This window comes from Capsicum annuum, chromosome 12 (assembly GCF_002878395.1).
Source record: "Capsicum annuum cultivar UCD-10X-F1 chromosome 12, UCD10Xv1.1, whole genome shotgun sequence".
Taxonomy (NCBI): domain Eukaryota; kingdom Viridiplantae; phylum Streptophyta; class Magnoliopsida; order Solanales; family Solanaceae; genus Capsicum; species Capsicum annuum.
The window spans coordinates 42,306,095-42,326,033 of NC_061122.1; positions in this window are offsets into that span (position 1 = coordinate 42,306,095).

A 19,939-nucleotide genomic window follows, 5' to 3' on the forward strand; every position below is an offset into this window, starting at 1 on the left:
TAAACACCATCATTTTGATCGCTAGCACGTCGCGGAGCCATTCTAAATAACAATTGTCAATTTTCAGTGTGACTCCATGATCTCACCACGTCACGAAGGGCTTCTAATTCCCAATTGTTCAATTCTAGTAAGGGACAGCAATATTGGCGCATCGCGCCAAGGACCCAGTTCACATTTGTCAATTTCCAGTAAAGCAACGCAATTATACCGCATCGCGCCAAGCTTCGAGGTCTCACCCAAGGTGGCAACGCGATACCACCGCATCGCACCACCATACATTTCCCCTGTTGGTAATTTCCAGAGACATGGCGCGATAGCACCACGTCGCGCCAAGGGTGAAAATCAGAACATTTCAATTAATTTTGAGATTTAATTTCCAAGGGCTTTCAGCTCTTTTACCCTCATTCTAGTCAGCCTAAACACGGGATTAAAGCCCTAAATAGCCTACTATCTTATTATTTTCTCACTTTTCTCAAGAAACAAACTATTCTCTCTCAAAAACTACAAACCCTAGCTTCAAGAAACCAAGAGCAATCTCAAAGGATTCACCAAGAACTTCAAGAAACTCACAAATTAAGGTATGTTAGGTGTTCATCTATGGGTTCCTTTCACCCATAGAGTCCACGAATCCATTTTAAAAATACAAGATTGTTGAATTATGAACTTTCATGCTTTAATTAAATTGAATTTATGTTCATGTTATTGTTGGATTTTAGTCCATGATTAAATTACATGCTTTTATGAAATTAATCATTGTATGTGTCGAATTACATGATCTTCATAATAAACCCTTCAATTTGCAAGTTCAAAGATGTATCCATGATGAATATATGTTTTGATTATTGTAAAACCTAAGCATACTCCCCATGTGTTTGATAAAATGCCAATGTGAATGAAATAGTGTCATTATAACATGAAAGCATGTATTCCCCATTTATGTATAAGTATATGCATTACAAGTGTTTGATTAAATGCCTCTATGAGTGAACTATGGACAAGTATACATTGTTATGATTTTCAAAAGTATATTAAGCTTTATTTTTTCATCCTATCGAGTCCTGGGGGTATTTAATACTCAACAATTTAGCTGTGTGCCTAGAGCAAGTGTCAGTTATAGAATCTTAGTCATGTTACAATCATTAGTACTCTTAGTCAGTTACAGAACTCAGTAGCACTCAGTCAGTTACAGAACTCAGGAAAACTCAATAAACTCAGTATCAGTCCAATCTAGTTCAGTGTCTTTCAGTTGGAAGTAGGATTTAGCACATATTAAACCCAAGGATGGGGGCTTACCTGCCAGTAGAGGGTGTGATCCTTAGAAGAAACCCTTGTGTTCCAAAACTACGTCGCCAATGTAGGTTTAGACATCAAACCTACCAGTTGATGGTTGATGAGGTGTTTTAACCTGCCAGATGAGGGTACCACCATTCTCATTTAGGGCACCTGCCAGATGAGGGTGACTCTTCAGTGTCTTTACTTGTGGCATGGTACTAATACCCTTCTAATTGGGGTCACAAGTTGGACCCCAACTCAGTTATCTTATCTTATTTAGGGCATATCGATTAGATGATTACCTCCCACAGTCCTAGTTTCAGTCTTCAAAATAGAACTCAGTTCAGTTCTACAGAATCAGAACTATCAGATATAGTCAACCAGAATCAGTAAATCAGTTATTAGTAACTTTAGATATCAGTTACTCTATATCAGAATTCAGGACTTAGCTTAATACAAGCATAGTCACTGTATTTATTTATAAGCACAGTAGTGCAGACTCAGTATTTATAGTAGTATCAGTTAACCATGTACTCTCATGCTCAGTTACTCTATATCATATATTTAGTTATTATTTATGCATATGAACCCTTACATTCAGCCTTACCTCATCTAGCATACCAGTACATTCCACGTACTGATGCAAACTCTTTCTTTGTGCTATGATGTTTCATATCGTTTGTTTGGACGCTCAGGTTCCCGACCGCGCATAGATAGATTTAGACTCAACCAGCAGCAGTAGATTAGAAGTGAGTCCTCATCATTCTAGGATTATTTTTTATTTTATTATTTCAGTAGACTCAGTATTTCAGTAGTTCAGTAGACTCAGTATAAATGAAGAGTCAAAAAAGAATATATTATCGTAGTACAAGGCCAAAGAATACATATAAAACACAAATAGACAAGAAAAGAGAGGAATATACAGTAATACAAGATATATTTATATATACATATATATATATATATATATACATAGTTATATAGGACTAAAATCAAATCAAAACACCTAAGAGAACCAACCTAACATTTCGAGGATCATAGCCAAGTAAGGGAGCTAACATTAGCATACTTTAGGCCTTTAACCAAGGTGAATAATCAGAAAGTAACCTAGAATTCTAAATTTCATTCAAAAGAGTAAAGGTTCATAAATATATCGATAAACTTATAAATCAATCCATAATCACTGTGTCAGGTACTAACCATAATAATGAATAATAAAGTAACCAGCTAGTTCAGACAAACAAGAACCTAATTAGGCCCCCATAAGCCCAAAAAGTGCAATCAAGCACTCAAAAATTAGGAATCATTTCTTATACCTATACAATATCCCACAGGGCTGATACATATAAACGCCAAATAGTCATACTAATGATAAGAAATACATATGAATAAATGAATGCACGTAAACTACCAGTGAACCATATCCAATCCGAATGTCAAATTTACTAAGTGTATACACCTCCTCCGGTATATTAGCTTGCAAAATATAGGACCTATGGTGACCATCCTTCCCTGACACTATGGCTCACAGACGAAAGGACCCATAAGGAACTCGAGATATCTGTATACAATGCCTTGTGCCAAATTAAGTTTTCCAATAACTATCATACTGGATTTACTCTGTCTAGTACACAATGGCTAAAAGAGTGTAAATTTATAAATTCTTTACCTAAGACCAAGTTTAGGACTAAAATGGTATAATAGCATATATTGGGTAGAAATCTTTGTCGACCAAAGTAAGTAGTAGTGATAAAAGAGTAGAATAGTAATGAACCAGACTCAGTCTGGATCTAGTTTTCAAAATAGTACATTTAGTTTTGAAAGCTCATAAATTATTAAATAAGATGGTACATTTTTTATTGAAAAAGAATCTATTTTAAAAGTTAAAAGTGGGAATAAATCTCATTTTAGAAAATAGTAATGAAATTAATGATTTGACTGGAATCGTACACACTAAGTAAATACAAATGCACCTAAAGTATACATGTCATCACCAGTATCCAAACAATACAACCATAAGCATCTATGTATACATAACTATAACCACATCCTCTCTAATGATAAAGTACTACCTGATACTTTAATAGTACTATAACAATGGCCTAGGGCCTAACAATGCATAATCAATATCCTAAAACCCCATAACTCTGGAAATTATGCTAAATGAGGGCATAAAGTCACTAAATGATCTAATCTGGGAAATACCACTTAATTCACTAAGTCAAATGGTAAGTCTTCTACTAAAGGATCATTAATGTCAATCAATGGTTAATCATGTCTACAATCATGAGTGATAGGATCCTAAGGCCATAACAAGTATTGTAGGCAAAGGTTATGGGTCATATTTCTATCCTAAATTCCCTATTTATGTGGCCATGCTATACTAGTCATAATCTTATCCTATAATCCCTACCTAGCATAAAGTCAGTATAAATATTTCTATCCCAAATTCCCTATTTATGTGGTCATGCTATACTAGTTATAATCTTATCCTATAATTCCTACCTATCATAAAACCAGTATAATATACAATCTTGTAAAGAAAAGTAGATCGAAGCCTACCTCGATGTCGAATTGTATTTTTTGAATCATCTAGAAATCGATCTTCTTTACTACATAATATAGAAATGATGTTGCACTATTAAAATATTAATCTACACGTTAATAGTGGTAAAAAATAACCCATGTTGCAATATACGACTCTAGGCCAATATTGGGTCAATAACGGGCCCATGGGAGCTCCTTAATGAAATTCTAAAAATGAATTTGTCATAAGGTCCATGAAAGAAAAGGAATGTGTACTCAAAAGTTGAGTACAAATAGAGCACTAATCGAGGCCCAAATCAGTCCTAAACTATAACACAAAAAGAGGGTAAATAAGAATTTAATGAAGGAATTAGATTGAGAACTTGCGAAGAAATTAGTGAAAAATAATCATTTCTTCATCCTCTACATATCCCTAACTCCAATCAATGATTCCACATAAGTTTATTAAGCTCTGAGGGCTAAAAGTGGTGGATATAGGTGATAAAAATTATGTGAATCATGGGAGAAAGCATATATATACTACCAGGGGGTCCTTCTACATAAACCTGTGACCCTATTGCAAATGCAAAGCCAAAATAGAAAGATTCTCTACAAACGCGGCCATTCAACAATGAACGCGGAGAGTAAACCTGAACCGGTCAAGCAGGATTCCTCTTTGAGAACACGATGTCTATCTCACAAATGCAAAAGTCAAGACTCCTAGACCATATAGAATGTGAAGGCCAAGGTTTGGTTGCACCAGCAACTGCTGCACCAGAATTTTCTAAGTCTAAATAAACTTTGATCGGGGGTTCGTAATTTACTTGGAATCCCGTGCATGCAAGAAAACTATGCTACATACCAAATTTGATTATTTGGAATCAACAGAACCATCGAAACATTCCTCTAATATTATTTTGATTAAATATGAGTCCCACACCAAATTACGTTTTAACTAAATTCTACCCAATAGGTGAAAATGAGTTTAAAAGCCTTGGGACCTAAACAAATGGTTCCCCTATCTTAAAATCAAGGTTCTGAAGATGATAGAATCATCAAATTTCTCATCTGAGTTCGTTTATTATAAGTTTTGGTCCAATATCAATTTTTTTATAGTGAATGCTCTAAAATAGAGAAATGGGCCTAAAATCCACATGAGTTGTCCAATAATAGAATTGATAGCTCTAGAAATTTAACGAATTTCTTAGTTGTTATATAGGTGTTCTATGTTTAAAATCCTAAGTCTAAATCTCTTCTGATTTAAAAGTTATAAAATTCTGGCTAGGTAAGTTTGCCCGATTTTAGAGCGAGTAAGATATAGGAAAATCAAGTTCTGATTTAAATATCTAAGTGATTTTGGTATGAATTTCTAGTTAGCTAAGATAGTAACGAACCCATAAAATTTTTACGAAATTGAATTTGGGTAAGTAGAACTCCTAGAATTGACCTTAGCATAAAGGGCATTACTTAGAATGCCATAGGGTTAAGGTGTGTTGCTAAAAATGAGATTTTTGAATAAAGATGGACTTTTTGTCCCATCGAAACAGTTATAGCAATCGGTACACTACTATAGAGTTGAGCGCTATAGCAGTAAAATTATCGCTATAGTAGTGGTCAAAGCGGTCAATACTGCTATAGCGGTATCGCTACCGCTAAAGTGACTGCGCTATCGCTATAGCAGTGTTGCTACTGCTATAGCGGTGCTTCTATCATTGTAGTGATGAAAATTATAGATTTATGTAATACTTTTCTAAAATAGTTTATTATTTTTTAAACTCATTTTGGGGCAAAGAAAGGGTGAACAAGGGTGAATTTCATTAGAAATTCATTGTTTAGATTTGTTAAGATAAGTAATTCATCCTCGTTAACTTATAAATGATGATTAAGTTTTAGAATCACTAATTCACGGAGTTTAGGAAGAGTTTGGATGAATTTGGTAAACTAGTGGTGCGAGAGGGACTAAGAGATAAACTAATGATTTTAGTTTGATTGATGCTTAATTACCCTTGCTTTTTGTTAATTTCCTAATTTATTCATGAAATTGATAATTTTAGGTGAATTACGGTAGAAAAGCCCTAGAATGGTAAGGGAGTGATCTTGAACTTAGCCTTAGGAGTTGGGTATGAGTTATAAATCCCGACATGTTATGTCATTTCCTTCTATATGTATTTATATGCATGTCTTAGACCACGAGCAAACTGGAATTGCACGAAAGGATAAAGATCTGGCTTAGATGATTGTACAAGCTTGATTCGAGATAGGTGATGGTTTGTAGTTACACTAACTTGTATTATATGTGCATGTTAACTACTTTGTAGTGTGGCTGGTTAATGAATGTTGTTTGGTATGGCCAATGAAATGCTTACTCGCTTAATTTATTGTCCGAGCTTGTTTTTAATTGTGGAATATTTCAATATTCAGAATATTCTCATGGTTTATTGGTGAAACAAGGTTGGCAGATACTTGAATTTGGAATTTAGTACATAAACGACATAGCTAGAGGGTGCTTGAAATTTTCTTAGCGTGTATGTATATGGGTCAAGTAAGTTTATTGGTTCCATGAGTGAACCAAAAAAATATATTTTTATGCTTAATAAGTTGTCTTGACTAGTTTGACTTAGCTTGACTATGCTTGACTTAGTGATAATATGTTGATTGTTGATTGGCCTTAACTACTATTGTTGTTTATATACTGAATATATGTGATGAGCATGGATTGATTGCTTGTACTATATTTTAGTTATGTGTTCATATTTTTATTTTAGATTGGCAAAATGACTCTACCGGTATACTGTTGCTCTTGTGTGTTGATATTACATCTGTATTTACTTTTATGAGTGCAGCGGATATTCCAAAGGCTCCTATGAGATCTCACTTTTGATTTCAGCAGTTGAGTTTCAGATTTCAAGGTGAGCAAGGTGTTTCGGGGTACCATGGAATCTCTTTCTTTTGAATAGGTTCTTTGTTTTGGATTATGGTTTATTATTAGTTTTGGGGTTGCATCCCCATTTTCTTGACATATTTAGAAGTTTTGGTACTATGACTTTTAGGTTCTAGGGATATTTTCTTGATTAAGTACAATGGTTCTGCTATATGTTTCACTTACGCGTATTCATTTCGAGATTGATGCTTATTTAATGGAATAGTTTCATGTTTGATTTTACGTTTTGATTATTGCTTCAGGGTTATTGGTTATTCCACCAAGAGTGTAGTATAGGTGCCACTCACGACAGAGTTGGGTCATGATAGGCAAGTCATAAATGACTCCTAGCCGTTGTGGGAAGGCTCAAAATACAAAAATGCATAAAAATCAAGAAAATGACTTGGAATTTATTACATGATCATCAATTTCTGAGATTACTGTGTGTCACCTACTTCGTTTTGAGTATTTTTATGGCAACAGAAGTCCACAACTAGCTTCGTCTTGCGTGTACATCTCCAAGCTTGTAAAGGTAAGCAAACTGAGCCTTCACCCCATCACTCCATCATATTCCCTTACTTATTCGCCGAACCTGAGGTCTCATACTAGTTGTTGGGATCAACCAACCTAAATACACTATTACATGGTGTGATAGTGTACGCTTTGGATCAAACCTGCACGGTATACCCCAAAAGACCTCACACCATTAAAAGATTCTTACACCTCATATATAGCTTTCTAATTTCTTGAGCTATCAATGGAAGACTTTGGTCTACACACCCACCAGAGTTCTTACAAATACACTCCCATTATCCTACATCCGCCCCGTTTGTATGTATATGTTGTATATAATGTTGATGCATCAATGCTGCAAGGGACCAAAACGAAATTCTGTTTGCAGTTTAATATCTTAGAACCAAAACTAAATCCATCAAAATATGAATATGATGCCCAAAATGTCTTCAGATAATAGTACAATCACTCTATATTTTCTTGTAATTAGCATTACTTTCTTAAAGTTTATATATATAATTGTCAGTTAATAAGGACACCATATAAAATAAAGTTATAAATAATTCGTGAGTAGCTAGCTGGTAGAAAGCACTTTGTGACGGTACTACTTTCACCTTAATTTTTTTAGAAAAATAGTTTTTTTAAGCAACAAGAAACAAAGTATAGTTTTGTTATTTGGGTATACCAAAGTTGAGGGGTACTTGTAGTACTAGATTCAAAGTTGAGGGGTACTTGTAGTACTAGATTTATCATATTTGTTGAAATGTTATGTCATAGCATTCCTTAGTTATTTGTTTTAACCCTATTAATTCTTCTATATTATTTTTAAGGTATACTATATGCTCCATATTTCTAGTTTTTATGTAGTCGAGTACATTCTTTTTCATAAGCATTTCTATTAATCTTATTTGTTTCATATTTTTCCTTCAATATTCCAAGTATTCGTAATTTATCATTTTAGTCTTGGTAATACCAATTTGAATAACCTACTCCCTCTGTTTCAAAAAGAATGACCTATTTTGACTTGATACCAAATTTAAGAAAATAAAGAAAACTTTTGAATCTTGTGGTCTTAAATTAAAGTTGCGTCAAATGTACTAAAATGTCCTTTAATCTCATGATTTTAAACATGTCATGTGAAACGTTGAAATTATAGTATTGCCAGAAAAGGAAAGAGGTCATTCTTTTTTAAACGACCTTAAAAGGAAAGTAGGTTATAATTTTTTAAACGAAGGGAGTATATGTTATGGACTGTTCATTAAAATAATGGAAAAGGGACAAAAATTGACCATTTGATGGAAATAATTTCTAGCCAAATAGCCAAGGAATTTTATTATCCTTTTATAGTCTTTTGTGATCTCTGCTAGAGAAGAAAAAGGCCCACTTACAAGCAAAATGAAAAGACCTAAGAAATAGTCCAAACAAAACGCTGCGACTCTTCTTTTTTTTCCATTGCTTTTTTCTTTTATCTATGTTGTTTTTAAAAGAAAAAAATATTGCTATTATTTGAAATAAAAAATAACTACCCATTTTTTCACAATATTTTTTATTTTACAATGTTTTTAAAACTTTTTCCATACGACCTTTATAGAATAGCTATTTTTTAAGAAAAAAAGTCTATTCTATTAATTATGTCATATTGATACAATTTATATCTATCTATCTATCTCTCCCTATATATATATATATATATATATATATATATATATAAAATCAAATCATGATAAAAGCATTTTTATACAAAAATGACTAGAAATACTTTTATATTATAATGACATAATTTCTATGCAAATCCTATACATATATGTATTTTGTATAACAATGATACAATTCTTATATACACCATATATAAAAATTATATTTTATATAATAATTATATAATTTTTATACATATTTTATACAATAATTATATGTTTCTATACACATTTATACAACCTTTAGCTACAATTATTATTTAGATATGTATTTTATATAACAACTATAAAATAATTATAGTTGGAATGATCATTAGTTGGAATTATTTGGGTCAACTGGCCATGTAATTAGTTTTAAAAATGGTTAGGCCATGTCCTTTTTCCTAAAATAATAGATAGTAAATATATAATATTTTTTATATACTATAGACAATAATATTTTAATACAAATACTTGATATATAATTTTTTATATTAAAACCAATGAATATAATTATTTAGGTCGACTAATTTTATACGTAGCTTGTTTGGCTGACACCAGATAGATAATTTCTCCCCTATGATTCTAATTTTTTTTTCAATGCATTACCTCTTGCAAAATTGGAGACTTTGTAAATCATTGCAACTAATTTTTGAACAATTTTGTATTGATGCATCAACAATAACGTACTCAGTATATTCCCACATAGTGGGTCTGGAGAGGGTAAAGTGTACGCAAACTATACTGCTACCTTAGGTGAACTAGAGAGGTTGTTTCTGATAGAACCCAGGCTCGGGACTAATAACATTATAACAAACACAAAAACATAAAAGCATATACGCTAATACAGTATGCAAAATAAACTAACACTGCAAGATACTACAGGAAACAATACAACCACAAAATAGTACTATACATTATCTATCCGAAATCATAAACATCACTCAAACACCCCCGAATAGGGGACTCTAGACACAAACAAAGTACTCTTTTCTACTGTTACAGATGCACTCCTACCCCTAACCTTCTACCCTAATCCGCATCTTCCACACCTTCCTATCAATGGCCATGTCCTCTGTAAGCTATAACTACTCTATATCATGCTTAATCACCTCCCTCTAATATTTTTACGGCCTACCTATACCCTGCCTAAAACCATCCATAGCCAGTCTCTCATACCTCTGTACTGGAGCATGAGCCCCTCCTTATCACGTGTCCAAACCAACATAACCTCATTTCTCGCAACTTTGCTTCCACCGAAGCCACTCCCACCTTCTCCTTAATCATCTCATTCCTAATCCTCTCTCTCCTGGTAAGGCCACATATCCATCGCAATATTCTCATCTCCGCCACTTTTAATTTTTGGATATGGGAGTTCTTAACAGGCCAACACTCTACTCCATACAACATAACCGGTCAGACAGTCACTCTGTAGAGCTTACCTTCAAGCTTTGGAGACATCTTCTTATCACAAAAGACTCCAGAAGCAAGCCTCTATTTCAACCACCCAGCACCAATATGGTGCATGAAATTCTCATCAATCTCATCGTTCCCCTAAATCATAGACCCCAAATACTTAAAACTCTCTCTTCTGAATGACCTGAAAATCTAGCTCCACTACCACATCAGCCTCCTGTAACAAATCACTAAACTTATATTACAAGTACTCTATCTTGCTCCTGCTCAACCAAAATCCTTTAGACTTAAGGGTCTGTCTCCAAATCTCCAACTTATCATTAATTCCTATCTGAGTCTCATCAATTAGTACCACATCATCAGCAAATAACATACACCAAGGCACCTCTCCTTGAATACGTGCATCAAAACATCCATCACCAATGCTAATAAAAAAGACTAAGAGTCGATCCCTAGTGTGACCCTATTAAAATGGGAAAGTGCTCTGAATATCCACCTACCATCCATACCCGAGTCTTCGCGCCAATGTACATGTACTAAATTGACCTAGTGTATGCCACAAGCATCCCTTTAGCCTCTAAGCACCTCCACAGAATCTCCTTAGAGACTTTTACATATGTCTTCTCAAGGTCAATGAATACTATGTGCAAGTCCTTCTTCATCTCTCTAAATTATTTCACTAATCTCCTCACAAGGTGAACGACCTCAATAGTTGATTAACCTGGTATAAAACCAAATTGATTCTCAAAAATTGTCATGATCTTCCTCAACCTCAACTCTACCACCTCTTCTCAAACCCTCATAGTATGACTCAACAACTTGATAACCCTATAATTAGTGCAACTCGAAATGTCCCCCTTGTTCTTATACAATGACATCATCGTACTCTACCTCCAAGTTTTGGGCATCCTCACCGCCCTAAAAATAATGCTAAACAACCTTGTCAACCACTCCAAACCTGCCCAACCTGTGCTTTTCCAAAAATCCACTAGGATCTCATCTGGTCCCAGTCTCTCTACCCCTACACATCTTGTGTATATCCCCCAAGTCCTCCTCAACCTTGATATGCCTACAATAACCATAGTCGCATACATCTCAGAGTTCTCCAATTCCCCTAACATAAACCTTTGTCCTCCTCGTCATTCTAAAAATTATAAAAAGAGGATTTCCAACTCTTCCTAATGAGGGCATCCTCAACCAACACTTTACCATCCTCTCCCTTGATGCATTTCACTTGGTCAAGGTCACGAGCCCTCCACTCCCGGGCCTTGGCAAGCCTATACAACTTCTTATATATTTTAATTATCATAATTGTTTAAATGATTACAATTATGGACTCTCCTAATCCATCAAATAGCCTATATCAATAATCAATGCTTTTCACCAAATTTTAGTAACCAGTAGCTGGGACTTAATCTATAAATTTTTGGTCAATAAAAAATACAATTGGAAAACAACTAATGAAATTCAAAAAGAAAGGAGTGAGAATATATAAGAGAGACAAAAAAGAGCTAACATTTGATCCCTCGATCAAAAATAATTATGGTTATTAGTCAATATATATATTGATGGGCGGCTATGTAATGATTTAATTTTTGGTGATTTTTGTGAATTATTTATTCTTGTGTGATTTGACCATTTTATCCCTCTATATGGTAGCTTTATGGTATTTCTGAGGTGTATGGATGATTGGCATAGTTTTGAATACATTTTGGTGTGATTTGTATGAAATTGTGGTTTTTAGTGGTTATAAAGGCTCTATAGTTGACTTCGGTTAACATTTATTGATTTGTGTGTGGGATGACAAAATCGACTATGCCAACAGATTTGGAACATTGATTTTAGATTGGTAACATGGTTGGAGTGGTTTTATGAATTTTATATTATATTTTTATCTTCAATTCAGAAAGTTATGAAATTGAGTCACGGGGGGTCAACTTTATAAAACAATTTTTTTCCAAAATCGGATATCACCATTGAGTTTGGAGCATCGAATTTGATAGGGTAGCATAGTTCATTTGCATTCTCGAGATTTTGGATGAATCCCAGGGGGTCCACAGAGACTCTAAGTCTCCAGTTGGTGCAGCACTAAGCTGGGGCACCGCTTAAGTGATACTTTGATCGCTTAAGCAACCTAACAGACAGCCGAGGGCATTGCTTAAGCAAATCCCTTTTTGTCTAAGCGATTGTCGCTTAAGCGATAGTCAGTTCACTTATGCCACACTCGTGTAATAAGTATTGCCTAAGAGACACCTAGTCTCTTAAGCGATGCATAGGTGATATAAGTACCCCTTTTTGTGATTTTTTATTATTTTTGAGACTTAGAGCTTGGAGTTTTGAGTTTTTGAGCAATTTCTTTCATTATTAAGTTTGGGTGAGCTCCAAATCCCTATTTCAACTACTTTTCTATGATTTTTATCATTTAAACCTTGTTAAAACTTGGAATTAGAAGTAAAATTTGGAATTTTGGCCCATAAGGCCTAAATTAGTAATTTTCTATCTAAACCCAATTTCAACTCATTTTCACTGGGTTTTCTTCTATGAGTTCCTTAAATAATGGGAAATAGATTTCTGGACTAAAATTTATGTTTTATCCTTCTTTTTGAAAACCCTTTTCGAGGGTCCATTTTGACTCCAACTCAAAAATGGAGAATATATGTATAGTTGGCTTTTTTTAACGCGTAGATTCTATATTTGTATATTTTAGTTTATTATAAATCCATTCATGAGGGGAAAACTCTGGGTTGAATGCTAATTGGATCAATTTTTAAAATTTGAGGTAGGTTATGGCTTAACTTTCTTCAGACTGGGTTGGGTAGTTAATATTAGTACAAAATTATATTATGGGTTGGGTAGTTAATATTGGTACAAATCATGTTATGGGTTTGGTAACTTATCAAGAAAATATAATTGTTAATGTTGTGTGCCTATGTGGGGGTCTGTATCATTATTATTTTGTGATATTGAGACATTATTTGTTATGTGTAACTGTGTGGGGTCTTGTATGATGATATTGGCCTGTTAATGGTGTAATTAGTTGTTCTTCTTAGTGGTATTTGTCTAAATTGAAATTTGTTTAGAATCAATGGCATATTATTGGGTATATTACTCTTTTGGAATATGGATCTACCTTGGCAACAAATATGTCATTGACTAATAGTTTAATTGTGTGGAATACCCCCAGCAGAAACAGAGAAGGATGACTTGATATATATATATATATATACATACACACATACTTGAATTCATAAATGGTTGTTATATTGAGTGGAATACTGGCTCACATGGTTGGTATATTGGTTAGATTTGTAAATTATCATTTTGGTTAGTTCTGAGCATTAAATCCTCTTGTTTTATATACTTGTGAAATATTGGTACCACAATGGAAATACTAGAAATGCTAACTTTATGACATCCTTATAGCCTATCTGCTGAATGATGTGCCAGATAAGATTTATAGGTATTGGATTGTATATGGGTTGACAAACCCCTATGGGTCCTACCTAGGCATCATAGCTCGATATATGTATATGGAGATTGTGCGACAACCTTGTGCATCACATTATATCATTATCATCATTATCATTATTATCTTCATTGCATTTCACACACACACACACATATATTATCCTCATTATATTTTATATTATCGTCTTTGATTTGATATTTTTCTATTGTACTTCTTTTTTATACGTGTATGTGTGATATTTGTATGCCTATGCTTCTTTCTCATAATTGCATGTGGTATATGTGAATATTATAGAATTGTTAGTGGAGAGAGTCAGGGCTATAGTTTGGGACATTTTTTAATTGCAGGTGACGAGCCCATAGTGTGTATTTTATATGCTTTTTTTCTACTTTGCTCAATCGGCCTATAGTACCTACTGAGTACAAATGGTACTCACCCCCTACTATATCTTTTTGGTGCAGATTCAGGTATGAGTGCATTATACAATAGCTGATTCAGGCAATATCTGAGTATATTCAATATAGAAAATTTTCTATGCTTCTTGAGTTAATCCACTACCTCTTCCTATTCATTTTATGTCTTGTTTGTGATTTAGAGATAGATTATTACCCATTTGGTCTATTATTATATCTTTTGACACTCAAAATGTATTTACTAGTTCTTACACTGTGACACCAAACTTTGGGAGTTGTATGGCATTGTTGTTATGTACTTTCTGCTTTCATGGTAATTATATGGTTAGACTTCATTCAAGAATCCTTACCTTGGATTTGGTATTATTTTCTCTTTTTACATCAGTTTGGATGATAGGTTTACTTGTCAAGGCTTTCTACGACAAGTGCTATCATGACTCTTAGTTTTTGGGTCGAGACAAATTACTATCAAAGAAGCTAGGTTTATTAGTCTCATCAATATAAGAACAGGGTATCTAGTAGAGTCTTATGGATTGGTAAATAGACATCCATATCTATCTTTGAGAGGCTAAAAGACTTCTTTAGGAAACTCCCCTTATTTTGTTCCATATCATATGTATTCTTTCATATCCTATATTCTAAAATAAGTTTCAATTTTTTATGTATAAATGGTGATGACTTGATCTCTTGAGATTAGAGATACAGAGCCTTTACCAAGAAAAAAGCCCAGTCGAGAGGGTGAGTTGTGAGTTGTGGATGGGCTCGAGGTAGTGGATAGGTATATAGATCTAACCTATCTAGAGGTAGTATTAAGGGACACTTCCCTGAGCCTTGGTTTGAGTAGGTTTGAGAAATGGATCCTACTTCAGTCCCACCGAGTTCTTCTACCTGGTCTTAGAGGAGTTACTGATTTACTTGTTGACCCATTTGGAGGGTGCTCCTTTAAAATACCTAGTGTTTCTCCAGCTCTGAGTATTGTATCTACATCTATGCCAGAATATGCTTATGGTGTTCTTCTAGTCCCTAATGTGAATCCTTTAATGGTACTGACATTAGCGTACGATACTTCACAAACTTTAAGTGTTGTTCTTTTTTAGTGTTTATATCTGACTATGGTATTTTGAGATTAGGAGTTTAGCCTTCATTTATGTTATCTCCTCAGGCGGGATCTCAGACAGACGGACAGATTTACTATGCCTCTTATTATTGAGAGTACAATTATGTTTTATAAGGATCAGAAGAGGTTTGAGAGATTCACTCGCCTGGGTCCTCCTAGTTTTAGTGGTACTGTGGTTAAGGATATCAATGAGTTATTGATTGAATTTCATAAGAAGTTGCATAACCTTAGTTTGCTTGATTCGTATGGGATTACTTATACTACTTACCAGTTCAAAGATATGGCCAGAGATTAGTGGAGGTAACTTGTTAGTTGCAGACTTCTTGATTCTCCTGAGTTCACTTGGGATTAGTTTGTTAAGGCCATTTTGGAGAGGTTTGTGCCTTACAGTTTGAGGAATCGGATGAGAAATGAGTTTGATCACTTGGAGTAGATCTCTATGATTGTATGGAGCATGAGGCACATTTCCATGTCTTGCCTAGATATTCTTATGCCATTATTATAACTGAGTCTGAGAAGATTCAAAAGTTTGTAAAGGGGTTGGATATTTCTCTTTAGCTATCTACAACTCAAACGGTAGTGTATAGAGTACCATTTTCTAGTATAGTGGATCATTTTAGGATGACTGAGTCTATTCTTTGAGGGGTTCTTAGAGGCTTTAAGAGGGTTCGTCGTCAAGGTGAGTTCAGAGGTCACACTACTAGAGGTAGAAATTCTAGAGGTTTTCATGGGTATCATGGTAGACCACTGCAGAAATCCTTGCAGGGTTCAGTCTATGGCTCTTTTATTTTAACATCTTTATATAGTCATTCTAGATCAGTCGTACCTCCTCCTATTTTGAGTCGTGGAGGTTGCTATATATGTAATGAGGTTATCTATTTTGCCAAGGACTGTCCCCATCATTTGCTTAGAGTTACTCTTATTTCAACTGGGAGAGGTAGAGGTTCTACTAGAGGTACGCAGGGCATAGGTTGTGGTTCCTATAGTGGTGGTCATGGGATACTCAGTCAGGTGGTGGTCGTAGATAGTGCAATGCTATACCCACCAGACTAGAGATAAAGGCTTTTAATGTTATCATCACAAGTATCATCCTTGTTTATTTTGGATCTGCATCTGTGTTATTTGATTTTGGATTGATTTTTTCCTATGCGTCTACATATTTTGCTTTAGGTTTTGATTCTTCTAGTGAGCCTCTTGCCATTCCTATTCATCTATCTAACCCTGTAGAAGACTCCTAAGTGGTAAATCGGGTGTATCATTCTTATGTTGTGACTTTTTTGGGCCGTGAAACTTGGGTAGATCTGCTTAGTTTAGACATGGTATATTTTGATGTCATCTTGGATATTAATTGGTTGGATCCTTACTATGTTTTCCAAGAATATTAAGCTAAGACCGTGATTGTAGCTTCACCAATTGTGCCAAGGATAACTTGGAAGGGTGTGCTTTATTCGGGTCCCAAAAGAGTTATATCTTTCATTCAAGCCATCGCTTGGTTGAGAGAGTATATTTGTCTTATTTAGATAATAATTCTGATACTACCGTTGCTTCACCTCCTTCTTTGAACTCTGTTCGTATTATTTTTGCATTCATTGTTGTTTTCCCTATATATTTTCTTAGTATTCTCCAGATTATGATATTGACTTTGTCAATAATGTTGAGATGGGCAACAAGCCCATTTCTATTCCTTCTTATATGATGGACCCAGCAGAGTTGAAGGTATTACAGGATCAATTGCAGAAGTTGCTAGATAGGGGATATATTTGAGTTAGTATGTCACCTTGGGGCGTGCCTGTCTCTTTTTTGTAAAGAAAAAAATGGGTCTAAGCATATATGTATTGATTGTCGATAGTTAAACAAGTTAAAGATTAAGAATAAGTATCACTTCCTTGTATCGATGATTTGTTCTATTAGTTTTAGGGTGCTTTAGTGTATTTGAAAATAGATTTAAGGTCCGGGTATCACCAGTTGAGGATTAGAGCTTTGGGTTTCTTTAAGACCTCTTTTTGTAAGTTGTACAGTCATTATGAGTTCTAGGTCATGTCCACTGGGTTGACCAATACCGCAGTCGTATTCATAGAGTTAATGAACTAGGTACGTTGATTGTACCTCAACTTCTTAGCTATTATATTTATATATAATATCTTGGTTTATTCAAAAAGCGAGGCCAATCATGAGAAACATTTGTAGATTGTACTTTAGAAACTAAGGAGGAGAAATAGTATGTTAAGTTCTCTAAGTGTGAATTTTTGTTGGAGTCTATATCTTTCTTGGGTCATGTGGTGTCCAAGGATGGTATTATAGTCGACCCGGCCAAGATTGCAGTGGTTCATATTTGTGCAAGGCCTACTCTCCTATCGAGATTTGGAGTTTAGTTAGTTTAGCAGGTTATTATCGGCTCCTTATTTAGGGTTTTTCATATATTGCAGCTTCGTTGGCCAAGTTAACTTAGAAGAAGATTTCATTTTAGTGGTCCAATGCTTGTGAGGCATGATTTCAAAAGCTTAAGGATTTGTTTTCATTAAATCCTATCTTGACCATACCCAAGGAAGGTGTGGGTTTATCATCTTTTGTGATGCTTCAAGTGTTGGGTTAGATGTCGCGTTGATGCAGGAGTGTAAGGTGAATGAAATTCTTCTCATTAGATGAAGCCCCATGATAGGAATTACCCTACCCATGACTTAGAGTTATGCATGGTTGTATTTGCTTTAAAGTTGTAGAGGCACTACTCTTATGGAGTCCGTTGTGAGATTTTCTTGAATCACCATAGTCTTCAGTATTTATTCACCCAACATGATCTTAATATGAGGAAGTACCATTGGCTTGAGTTCCTCAAGAATTATGACCTCGCTATTTTCTATTATCTAGGTAAGGCTAATATGGTCACAGATACCTTGAGTTGTAAGTCGACTAACATGGGTAGCTTGCAGTATCTTTTGACTTAGGAGAGGCCTTTGGCCTTAGAGATTTAGTCTTTGGCTAACTAAATGGTAAGTTTTAATGTTGTGAACCAAGGCATTTTTTGCATTTGTAGAGGCTAGATATTCTTTGATGGAGCATATTTGGGATCATTAGTTTGATGGTGTTGGGTTGCGAGGGATTTGAGACAAGGTGCTAAGTGGTGAGGCTAAGAAATGCTCTCTTAATTCTAATGGATTTCTTAGGATTGGAAGTTGAGTTTATATGTCGAGAGTGGATGATTGGATTAGATTAAATTTGGAGGAGGCTCATTTTTCCAAGTATTCTCTCCATTCAAGAGTGATAGATGTATCATGACATAAGGAGGTATTATTGGTGGGGTGGTATGAGGAAGGATGTAGTGGATTTTGTAGCTTAATGCCTGTGTGGCAAAAAGGTGAAGATCGAGCATTTGAGGCATGGTGGTCTGCTTCATAGGTTACCCATTCCTAAGTGAAAATAAGAGCGGATCACTTTGGATTTTGTGATTAGATTTGATAGTGTTGGGTTATCATTGATCGATTGACCAAATCTGCTTATTTCATTTTGATTTAGGTTTCTTTTATTGCTGAGAGGTTGTCCCATATATATATTTATTAGATTGTACATCTTCATGGTGTGCCAGTGTCTATCATCTCAGATCATGGTTCAGTTCTCACATCTCACTTAAGGAAGACTTTTCAAGAGAGTTGGGTACTCGATCTGATCTTAGCATAACTTTTTACCCGCAGACCGAAAGTCAGTCGGAGAAAACTATTTAGGTTTTGAAGTATATGCTCCATGCTTGTGTGATATACTTTAGTAGTAAGAGAAAGAAGCATCTAGCTTTGGCACAGTTTGCATATAATAATAGCTACTATTCCATTATTGAAATGGCTCCTTTCAAAGCCTTGTATGGTAGGCATTGTCGCACTTCAGTTGGTTGGTTTGTGTCAGACCCATAAAATTTCAATCATTTTATTTTTGACCCTCCTATGTTGGAAATGTTAATTTTTGACTTGATTTGTGTTTTGGGATGTTAAACGGATGTTCAGGAAAAGTTTTAAAATTTTTAAAAGAGGTTCGGGTTCATTTTGGAACATTTAGGTAGTGGGATTTAGGTAGTTCTTCCCTGTGTCAGGGAAGTTACCCTCCATGATATTGGCTTGGAATGGAGGATAACCTCAGCGATAAGGTCGTGCCACGCCAAGGTGTAATTTTATGTAGTGTTTGTTTTTTCACTTAGATGTTAAAAAGGATCAAAGACTCTTATTCTCTTCTCTAACACCTAACCAAGAAAGCTTAAGGGTTTCATTGTACATTCATCATTTAGGCTCCAAACTTTAAATTCTTGTGTGTTTTAGGTATGTATCTCTACCCTAAATTAATTTTATGCAAAAGCATGTGTTTAATTATTGTCCATGTGGTTTAATTGTTGAGTTTTGAATATGGGTTGAGGAATTTGGAATGGTTGTTACATGAATTGAGTTCCCATGGTTTTGAATTGGTTATTTATGTTTTATTATAGTGATTTTGAACTAAATAAATGCATAGATATGGGAATTGAAATGGGGAACATGGGTTTCCCCAAATTTTATGGTTTAATGGTTTGAAATTGGCTTTAACATCAACCCAACTTGTGAAATTTGTTTGAAACATGGATATATACATAATCCACTTCACTTA